Source organism: Strix aluco, chromosome 10 (assembly GCF_031877795.1).
Source record: "Strix aluco isolate bStrAlu1 chromosome 10, bStrAlu1.hap1, whole genome shotgun sequence".
NCBI lineage: Eukaryota > Metazoa > Chordata > Aves > Strigiformes > Strigidae > Strix > Strix aluco.
The window spans coordinates 15,683,244-15,694,858 of NC_133940.1; positions in this window are offsets into that span (position 1 = coordinate 15,683,244).

Sequence of the window (11,615 nt, forward strand, 5' to 3'; positions counted from 1 at the left end):
TTTCGCACTTGGAGCACTAAGCTGTGACATCTGTTCTCCTACTTGCAGGAAGCAGCTAGAAGCTCACTTTTCTAGAAAAGAAAGGTGCAAGTCTGAGCAAATCATACAACTTCATAAGCTGGGCTTGAAGAAAACCTTCAGATACATTAAGAAAAAAAAAAAAAAATCACAACAACCGCAAAATCCAGGGGCAACAAAGCTCACATAACTGTATGTGCATCTCCCAGGGAAGAGGGTAACACCCTGCAACTCTCAGCCCTTTTTCCCCAAAACCCCACCTTTTACAATGTATTAGCCCTTAAATCTTAACAAACAGCTCACCAGACAGGGTGAGGTTTTTTCCCCTCTGCTAAATCAACACCTGCCAACAGCCACCTTAGCTAGCCAAAGGTGCACTGCATGAAGTAATGAGTTTCCCCCTCCTTCCCCTCCCTCCCAACAATATTATTTCCATTTTCTTCAGCTAAAGCTGCTTGTGGACTAAAAATCACTGAGTACTGGAGTGGGCCCTGAATTTGTGACTGATTAGAAACACCTCATGCACTTACCTGCTGTATAGCAAACCCTCCACCTCCTCGGCTGCTTCTGTAGAGATGACCGTGCTGCAAGAAAACCAGTAAACCATGAATTATTAAATGACTCATAGAGAACATGGGGCCACTTCTACTTTCCCTAAAGGTACCAGGCTTTTTTTTTTTTTTTTTCTATGAACTAGAATGAAATCTAGCCCAGGGTCACCCATCACCAGCTAACCAACAGTGCCATGCTAAGACAGCATAGTTCAGTCCCATATATAGTTCTGGCCCTTTCTGGCCTACTGACTTTTGAAACTGGAGTTTGGTGTTTGATAGTCAGGGGTGTCATCACAGAGCCCTGAGCAGTGATAGTCCCAGGAGGTTGGTTGTATGCCCATGAGAGAAGAAACCTATAGCTATCTGGACACAGCAGCTGTTTCATCACCCATCCTTCCACAGACATCCTCAGCTTCAGCATCCCAGCATCTCTCTACCTTGCCTGAGGGTGAGGAGGCCAAGCCACACCATTTCTCCAGCCCCACAGGACCATCATCCTAACATTTCTAGGCTCCCCTTTACAAAGATCCTCCAAAAAAAACTCCTCTTACCCAGCACAGGAGCACCACCATTGCTTGTCCCCAGGTCAGAGCTGCCATCCTTCACCTCCCTCTGGGCCTCATTAATATCCCTTCTCCTAAGGACCAGGCACAGGAGTAGCCCAGCAGCAATCTCTTCTGGCTCAGGTGCAGGAGGAAACAGACCTTCATCACCCCTGTTAACTAAGGGGAATAGCACCGATTCACATATCTGAGTGAGGTTTGTAGGATCAGACCTTATGAGCACATGCTCCCTCGAGGAGCACCCTGTGCATTGCCACAGTGCTACTTCTTTTTTTACATGAACCGCAGTCACTGAGCTCCAGGCAGCCCTTGGCTGTGCTCCTGGGCTTTGCTCGGAGGCAGAAAGAGCAGAACCATAACTGGGTTCGTTTGAGTAGAAACTGAAAACCAGCAGAAAACACTGGCAATACTAAAATCAGCAGAAAGATGTTAAATCCTGCTTATGCCGGGGAAATTCCCGGGTGCTTACTTCCAATGCTCTGCAGAGAACTAAATGACCAAATTTGCAGGCAGGCTCATGGTGAAGATGGACAATTCTTGTCTCAAATAGGAGGTGATGGACCCCAGGTGAGAAATAAATGACAGGAGTGAATGGACTTTCCTTTGAATATTACCTTAGGCCCATCAACAGATTAACAAACTTAAGGGATCACAAGGATGAATGAAGGTGAAGGCAAGCCCAGAAAATCCTGAACTGGCCTGTTGATTTATTTTTCTGGATCTAGCAAAAATTGGCAGCTTAAGGCGGCTCAGCTGGGGCCATCAGCAATGTGGTGGCCTCCCCAGTCACCATCCTTCCCTTCCTCCTCACCTCTCCCCCAGCAGATGCCTCACTTCAAATACCATTGAGGACATAACTGCCCTGGGGCTGCCTAAACATGGCTCCTTCCATATCCATGAAGTGAGAAAAAACCAAAACAAAAGTCATAAGGAATTAACAGCTTCTTGGAAACCCAAACAAAGTTTCTGTAGCAATGCAGGCAGGCGTCAGGTCAGAAATCGTGCTTCTATAATTAAGACAGCCCAACTGCTTCCTGCTGGGATGCCTATAGGGAGCTCAGCCTTATAGCAATGCAAAAGCCGCTCAGGAACTGCTGCAGCTGCCTTGTAAGGGAGACCTCAAGCATCTGCAGGTGTTCAGATTCACAGCTGGGTCTTGTGGACTGGGTTGAGTCCAGAGTGGGTTGCAAAAGCCCCCATTTGAAAAGAAATGGGTCATATCAGCAGTGTCCTCTAGTGGATGCCCAGTGGAAGGATACCCAGTCACTGCGGTGTTACCCCATCCCATAACCTGAAGTCCTTCCCGCTCTCTATAGACAACCCACTATCCCATGTCTCACGCCTCTTCATATGTGATGTGTGCACTGAAATCAATGACAGCTCAAGATTGTAGAATCATAGCTCCTCATTTTTTCATTCAGACACCTTGACAAGGTGTTACAGGTTCCTTCCCCTCTCCCAGAAGGGTTAAGTGCTTTCATACTCCTAATTTATTCCTTATCTTTTATCTTTATCCAGCAGCATCTGGTTCATTGTTTCCCTTCGTTTTCTACAGCATTTAGTTCAAATAGTTTCAGCTGAGATAGGACACCTGGCCCCATCATCCTTCCACCAAAGCTGCTGCATCAAATTAGACTACTCACAGGCAGGGGATGGGTTGCAGTTTTGCCTGGATAGCACCTTGTGCCATGTGCTGACCCAGGACAGGGAATCTCAGGCACTGCCCCACTACCCAAAACACACCCCAAGCCCCCCACCCTGGCACACGGGGCTGCTCAGCTGCACTAGCTTCTCCTCCACTCTCTTTTTTCCTAGTCCCCTGTACTGCAGCTGGATATACCCACCTGTTTGTCTGGGGGGAGAAACACCCAACCACCCCACACTTGGGAGTCAAATCCAAATACAGAGCCTCCTAAAACCAGGCAATTTCCCAATCCTGCCATTTTTCTGGTGCTCCCTCTGGCTTCCAGGTTAGACCTGGCATGGGATCAGGCAAACACCTGTAACAAGGCAGGAGGAGGATTAAACTCACAGGATCTTGGTTTGCAGTCTCAAAGGAGACAGGCACTGGGTAGCTTAGTCCAACATCCAATTTTATAGCCTACAATTAGTTAAGTGACCCATAGACCAGGTGAGACGGCCCTGATGAGGTCAGGGGCATGGATGGGGACAGCTTCCACTTAGCCACCAAAAACATGATGCTGAGTTAAGGACAGTGGGCTGGAAGATACAGCCTTGTGCCAATCAGCAGCATTTATTCTACATTTTAAATAAAGCACAGCCCTGCGGCTTCGGCCACTCCAGAGTGCCCTGCAGGAGCAGGAAGTGACCCCTGTGCCCTGCCAGGCAGGGGGTGAATGCCCTCACCCTGGAGTTAGCACCCCATAGACCGAGGGTTTGGTTTTCTTTCAGGTTCCAGCTGCACATCCAAGATAAGAGTCCACCTAGAGTAGGAGATCAGAGACTTTCTTTTTTTTTCCCCAGTTAAAGTGTTAATGGCTGGAGCATGGGACAGAAAAATATTCTGCTCTTGAGCACATCACCAAAGCACACTCATTAACTCCTGATTTGTGCTATAATGAGCGTTCATTTGTGCTCCTTGTTCCCCTTTCACCAACCCAGGCAATGTGCTGGGTTTATTCACGGGTGACTCCTATTCTTGCCCTGGGCCTTTATTCCTTGTCTGCAAGTGTAATTTTTTTAGGGAGGGGAACAAGCCTAGGAGTATGTTCCTGGACCAACACAGGAACCCTCACGGCATCACCCACACTCACAGAGCCTGGGGGTGGCAAACTGCAGCAAGAAACAAATTAAGGATGGGAAACCTGGAAGAAAGGATGAAATGTCCAAGGCGAGAGCTGAGCACGGGGCACATCACCGGAGTGGCTCTGCTTCCACAGGAGCTCAGATGGTTTTCGCAAATTCTTCCCTGCTGCAAACCCCGGCTGATTCTCCGTAACTCAGCAGTTTGCAAGATGTATTTCTCGCTGTCTCCACTCCACTGGCCGGTGCTTCACAGGGAAGGTCTCAGTGTCTTGCAACACAGCTGATTTGCTGCTCTGTTTGTAGAAGTCTGTATATAAGGTGCTTGCTCAAGCATCTGCCGTATGGGTTTCCTTGCACCCCCGTTTCTGCCCCCCCCCAGAGCATGGCATAGACTTCAGCTCCAGATGTTATGGCTCTGCCCTGCAGCAGGCTCAGCTCCACCCAGGAACATGTAAAGGAGGATCTTGTCTTAACAAGAAACCAACTGGCAGAGGAGAAAACAACAACAAGAGTTAACACATACCCCAGCCACCACTGCTCAGCACCCCAAATCCACCCCACGGAGACAGCACCGTTTCTCTTGGCCTCTCGTGAAGACAGGCGGGCACTTTTAACAGCAGCATGGGATGTGCACCGTGGCAGGGTTTGGGATTTGCAGGCGAAGCTGCTCTTTGCTGAGCTGAAGCCTTGAGCTCAGGGTCAGAGCCGAGGCTCCTGCCTCAAGCACCTGGGGAAACATCCCCACCAGCAGCCTTCCTGTCTAGCAGTGGCCACAAGGCCACCTGGAGAATGGCAGGATTGCTCCGCAATAATACAGACGAGGTGGGAAAGGGAGGCTGGGGGTTTTTTGCAGTTACACCCGAGGACCACACATGCCCGAAGTGGGCAGAGCAGTGCAGAGCCCGTGCACTGCCGGCCCTCGGCCCTCAGCAGCTGCAGGAAGGGACTTGCCAGCAGAGCCACAGCGTGGGCTGAGTCACGCTGTGTCACCCCGGCCCCACAGAGCCCATCCTCTGTGCCTGAGCTGGTGCGCAGTCTCCAGCTACCACAGAGCTCTCAAACGGGACTGGCAAGTAACAACACTGCCCCAAAATCCGCAAGTAAAGGTGCCCTTTTTCCCCTTCACCCTCAAAGAACAGCCCCCAAAGCCCTCTCCCTCTTTCTAAGCAGCTCAGACATGCCTTAATAGTCCTTTGCTCTCTTGCCATCCCCAGAACGACTATTCTTCAACACTTTTCCCCCAAACTGGGCTCTCCCAGAGCTATCCTCCAGCCCCTGAACCCAGCTGCAGCCTGGAATGGGCAAGAGGGGCAGGGAGCAACAGGCAGGCCCCCAAGCACCAAGTGGGAAAACAAGGAAACATTTCCACATATTAACTTCATTTCCTTCATTTCCTCCAGCCCAGCAGCCTCACTGGTGGGTTATTAATAGCATGTTACAGACAAGTGCCATGGCTGGGGCTGACCCTGGCTCCAGCCTCCCAGCACCCGCCCTGACAGCCACCACCCCAAGCACCCCTTCGTGCCTGGGAAGGGACAATGCTGAGGGGATCCTCTCACTAAACACCCAGAAAAACCACTGCAAATACCTTGCAGGAAAGTATCATTGAGGAAAGATCTAGGAAACACCCAAGCTTTCACTGCTTCCCCAACTTGGGACACTGGAAACCACGTTTTTAACATCAAACCTCCTGCAGCCTCATTGTTTTCTATTTGTGGAGGAAGAAACCATGGTCTCCTGCATTTGCAAAGCAAGTGCTGCTGGATCTAATGCAGCAGAAGTAGCAGAGGGGAGGCAGCCAAAGGCAACAATGCTGCCCAAGCCTGGAGTGTGTCCCAGCAGCACCCACCAAAGCAGAAACCCTGATAGGTCCATCACTCACAGTACAAAAGCACATTACTGTCTTTTAACTCGAGAGGCAGCCTTTTGAGTGAGCAGCTGACAAGGAAGAACAAAGCTGGATGCTTGCAAGTAGGCAGGGAGTTTTGGATCCCATCTGATGGGTGCTTCACCCCAGCAGTACCTTTGAGATTGATCTGCTTTGATGTGCTGCTCAGGAGACTTTGGCAAGGGGAGGAGGCACCCCTCTGGGACCCCTTGGCCACATGGCTGGGACAGAAAGCCCCATTGTTTTGTTCACCTTATTGTCCATCCTTTGTTGTTCCCATGCGATGGCCTATGAGGAGACATTTCTTCAGCAACATCCTCCTCCCACTCCCAATGTTCAGCCCACAGCCACATGCCTCTAGTGAGGGGGAAGCCATTGGTGAGACCACCGCCCTCATCTGTGCTGGGGATTAGAGCTGAAACCAGGAGGGAGAGCCGAAGCAGGCAGGGAGGAGGTGGGCAGGAGCCTCTGCATCTCTCCCTGGGGAGAGGGGTGATGCTTTTGCCCCAGCCCAGCTCCCCCCATCAAGGGGATGCCAAGTCATTAACCCAGTTAAGGAGCTCTGTTTGAACCAGTCCAAACGTGCACGCTGGAGATGGGCATGATCTCCAAATGCAGAAGCCAGAAACAGCCCCAGGGAGATTTCTGCATCATGACTCACACTCACCCAGCCCGCTTGGGGACCTGGGCAAAGCCACCTGCAGCCCAGGGGGGCTGGAGCCCCACAGAGCTGCCAGCCAGCCCTCGCTGCTGGGAGGGCTCCTGCTCATCAGTAGTCACACTTGGTGGGCTTGGAACAAGGGCACAGCCAAACTTCAGTGAAGCTGCAGAAGAGGTGGAAAATGGAGGAGTCCTGACAGAGACCCTTTTCATCTCTGGATCCTCCAGAAATAACCTGCAAGGACCTGTCTCCTTGGTAGGATCTGCAGTATTGCTGCTTCAGTAGGGACAAGTGAACAAGCACAAGTGGATGAGAATGCAGAGCACCAGCACCAGGACAAAATATTGCAGCTAATTTTAAGCCTGGAAGAAGTATTTTTATTTATCCAGCCTACTCCGAGTCCCCTGGGCCATGGAGTTTCACCTACTGACGGCTGTTGACCTGGAGATGCTGCTGGAGGGAAAACCCACATTGGAGAAAACATCTAATTTGAAACAAAAGCCTTCAGAGCAATGACGAGTTTCCCACCTGCCTTGCAAAGTTTCCCCCAGGTGCCAAATATCCTCTGAAAACCCTGGACCTCATGTCTTGCGGGAGGTTACTGACCTGCAGCTTCCAGCCCCGTCTCTCCCCAGAGCATGCTTTGGAATGTGGGACAATCCTAAACCCAACCATTCTGAGCCCAGCACCGACTCCACCACCTTGTCTACGTTGTGTATGGTGCTGGCCTCCTCTGACACTGCGTCCCCACTCATTTCTACAAACCAGCATTGAATGGTTGAATACAACCACAATGGCAGCACGACCCCCACCTTGGATGGGTCTCAGAAGGGTTTTTCTGGAGACCTGCCAGCTACTCCTGGGATGTGAAGATGGAGCCGGCGTTGCCCAGGGAAGGCTTGTTAAGGAAAGGAACTGCAGAATTGCTGTCTGGGACCATCCAGGATGGATGGAGGAGATGGACAGGAGCTCCTTCACCCAGCACTGCCAGCCAAATGCTGACACAGCATCACGGTGGGATAGTTTCTGCCATCCCATCCCTCCAGCTCCTTTCTCAAACCCCAGCCAGAGCCGATATCCAACACCTCCAGTGCCGAGCTTCAGTGACTAATGTACTCCGGCCACTGTGGCACAAATAACACCCTTGGAAACACTGGCTTCATGATTCACCATTTTGGTGTAGAGCAATTTCTAATAATAAATAGGGAGGAGGAATGTGCAGGACAGATCAATACAGGATTGAAATGACAGGCAGCGCAGAAGTATGGGGGTGGTCTGCTGCCTAGCGTAGCTCAGTGAGTGAAAAAAATATATTATTTTGGCTTATGTCTTGTTATTTATATGTATTTGTCCAGTCTGTAAGTAAACCCCAGTGCTCCCCACCTGCATCTCCTGGGGTGTATTTTGATCCGATTCAAAGCTCTTATTCCTGACTGTTTTTAACAGAGCTTGCAATATCGAAGCTGATCAGCCTTTTCAAATGCCTTGCTCTGGTGCTCACCCAGCTGTACCTTATCCCGGCAGCCTTTCAAAGACACCGCTGCTATCCCTTGCTGTTCAGACCGATGTTTGGTTTTGCCCTGGCTTCAGGCACCTGAGCAAAACCACCACCAACAATAATGTAAAAGCAAGTGTGCCTGAATGCATTTTGCACCAACAAAAGGGAAAAAAAATGTTTTTTACCCTTGCCATAGGAGGTGCAGACAGGGTTGATCCCCGTGGGCTGTTTGCAGCGCTTGCGAGCAGCTCCCACAGGCGCTGTGCTCCTGGATGGGATGGCACAAGCAGGGAGATGATATTATGCATCATTAGTGGCACCATTGCCCTCCTGATCACCCGTCAGGAAAAGATTTCGGAAGAGAGGGGCTGGAGAAAGTCAAGGTGTGGAGAACCAGCCTTGCAATGAGAGAAAGGTAGGAAGAGCTGCGTAGTTGTCCCGGTAAAGGCTAAGACATACCTTGGTTGCGGGCAAGTATTTATGCAGGGAGAGTAGCCAACAAAGGATCCTGCAGGGAAAGTGCTCCAGGGCTGTTAATCCTTGTCCTGGAAAAACAGGACTTGAATTTGGTCTCAGGACCGTCAGTAGAATGGCATTACAGCCCCCAGGGCTGGCTTGGGGGTAGCGCTCTGCCCTCCTCCCAGTCATCCAGAGACCTTCGCAGCCCAAAACCAGCCGGTTGTTGACTCTGAAAAGCTACATATGTAACCAGGCAAGTCATATGCAATGATATCAGTCTCACTTCAAATGAACATTCTGAGGCCAAAAGCTGGTGATTTATTGTCAGGCTGTGTTAATTTACCTGTCTCACCACAGAAGCACTCAGGCAGCTCCGTTTCCTTCAGGTTCCTGCTCAGGTGCCAAATCCATTGCCTCTGATAAAATCACTATTATTTGCTTTTTAAAAAAATTTAAACAATCCTTCCATACACCTGATTGCACCAGAAATTGGATCATGCTCTGTTCTGGGGGAGGTCAGGTGATGCCCAGAGCTGTGCTGCAGGCCAGCATCCCTGCAGAAAGTTGGCTCGGCCCTGCGTGAGAAATGGCTCTGCAAAACCACAAGCAGCTTTGGTGATTTCAACCAGAAAAAATTCCCTGCTGATTCCTCCGTGGGGAAAAAGCAACAGCTTTGCACAAGCCCCCCTGGGGTGGGCTGCCAACACTGTGGCTATGGTACAGATGTCAAGGTCACTTTATCTCAGGTTTAAAGCCAGTCTCCAAAAATGCCAGTTTTGCCTCTGTTACATGGTGCCTTGGTCACCACAGCTCTCCTACTTTGAGGAGCTAAGCGTCTCTCCTAGATGCAGATGCCAGCATCTCTCCTAGATGCTGGAAAATTGTAGGACTGGGTTTGTTCTGTTTAATGGAAAAACAGAAGTGAACCTCCCCCAGGTGAGTCTGAGCTAACAAATCTACTGGATCCTCTCATTTTGGGGGTCTCATCACATCACCCTTTCCTCCTTGGCACAGGGCTCTCATTAGCCTCAAAACCCCCAAATCAAGGAGCTGAGGATACTGTGTGGCAACCAAAAACATCATCGGGGGGGGTGGGTGGTGTCACCCACCCATGTGGGGGGGTAGTGGTGTCAATGTTATAAGAGGGTTCAAGAGGAGAAAAAAGGCCTTAAATAAGGGCTGACAGTTGATGTGTTGCAATAAAACACCAAGTGCAGAGTGCCCAAACTCACCCTGCTCCCTAATGCCTCGTTACTCATCGCTTGTCATCAAAGGGAGATTGCCTGCAGACCAGCGGCTTGCTCCAGCATCAAGAAGCACCTGAGCTCACGCTGCTTTGGGTCGATATTGTGGGATTTTCTAAAACAGAACACAGCAAAATGGAACAACCATGTCCCCAAAGGGGACCTCCGAGCTGGTGGAAACCTGGAGAAGCCATGCTGTTCCATCCTCCCCAAGGCACCTGAACAAGCAGCCACCAAGCAAAAATAACATGTCGCAAGGCCAGGAGAGACATTTCAGGTGTAGAATAGGAGCAGGGAGTTTTCTTTTTTAGACTGGTTCATGGGATCTTTTGGAAGAAACAACAGCAGAAAACAGCACTCCTCCCTCCCTGGCTCTGGCTCAGTTCCAGATTTCACTTTTTTTCCCCCCTAGTTTCACACCAAGAGGCACTTTGTTATTGCAAACAAATTATTTATCCAAAAAGGAATAGAAGCCAGTAGAAGGTAACAGCACATCCTTGGCATGATGTTAACATGCACATGGAATTCGACTTCCCCACATTGCAAAAAAGCACAGGGGAAAATGTAGCAGAGCACAGCAGGGAGGCAGGAGATCAGATCAAACAGATCAGATCAAACAGAGCAAACCTCCCGATCAAAGCCAACGCAACTTCACGTGTCGCCATTCAACAGCAACGACCCAGGGTGGAGGAGGAAGGTCCTCAGACATGCTGGAAATGCATGCGGGCACCAACACGCGAGTTCCTGCCTTCTCTCACTGGGCCTTGTGCGAGAAAGCGCCATTTCTTCCCACTGCTGAGCCCTCTGCACGGACACGCAGGCAGGGTTTGCCCCAGGAGGAAGGCAGGGCTCAGGGCCTGGGGGGCTGGAGAGGCATCTACCAAGGCTGGAAGGAAGAGGTGTTGTTACAAAGTCCCATTGTGCTGGGTGGGGTATTCCCGAGGAAAAAAAATTAGGGTGGAGTCAAGCACGTGAAAACTGAATGAAGGAGAAATTGCCCAGGGCACAGAGGCAAGCAGGCATAGAGAAACTCCAAATCCCCACCTCTTGCATTGCTGTAAGGGGATTAACCAACAAGCAAGCAGAAAAGAGAGCACAAACCACAGCGCCCTGAGCTGGAGGCTGCCTGGGCTGCTTTACATGGAAGGCAGCACGCAACCTGGACAGTCAAGGTGGAGCTGAGCTCACCACCACCACTCCAGCAGCATGAGAAACCTTCGCTGCAGGTCTGGTTGAAGCAGCACAGCCTCCCTCCCCCATCTGTGCCCACCCTCTGGAGATGCTAAGTAATGCCCTGAAAACCTTCCCATGCATTTCCGACACGTGGGGAAGAGAAGGGAGTCTTCCTCAGCCAGCTCTTGGCACGAGAACAAACACAGCCAGCCTCGTGTAGCTTTATAAAGGATTGGTTTATTTATATGTTGGCGGGTCTCTGGCATCCTGCCCTTCTGACATCCCTTCTCCAAACATGTCAGCTCTTGCCTGGCCCCAGAGCACCCTTTAGGGACATCTGAGGTCAGCAGTGATGACACCAACTGTGCTGGCCAAGGGCCAGGAGCGATAAGCCAGCTGGCAAGGGCCCCACTGCACCTGATAAAGGTGAGCAGGACAAAGATGGTGGCCAAGGCCAGTCAAGGCACATTCATGGTGATGAAGCAGCTCCATGGTCAGGCTGGGAAGTCAACCCATGCATCAGGGTCTGGATCAATGGGGTCTATGGCCAGGGATGGGGAGGGACTGAGCTGGAGCCCTGCAAGACAGCCCAGGGAAGGCTGGGGAGTCAAAGCTGAGCTTAAATGGGCTCCTGGGCCCATGGGTGTGGGTCCCAGGTGAGGCTGCTCAGGGCCATTAAGGACTATTAGTGCCCTCAGGGCCCTGACAGCCTGACAGGAAAGCAGGAAGAGAGAGATGCCATGGCCAAAAAGGATGAGTTGATGCAACAGGAGTTGGGACTCAGGGAGAGC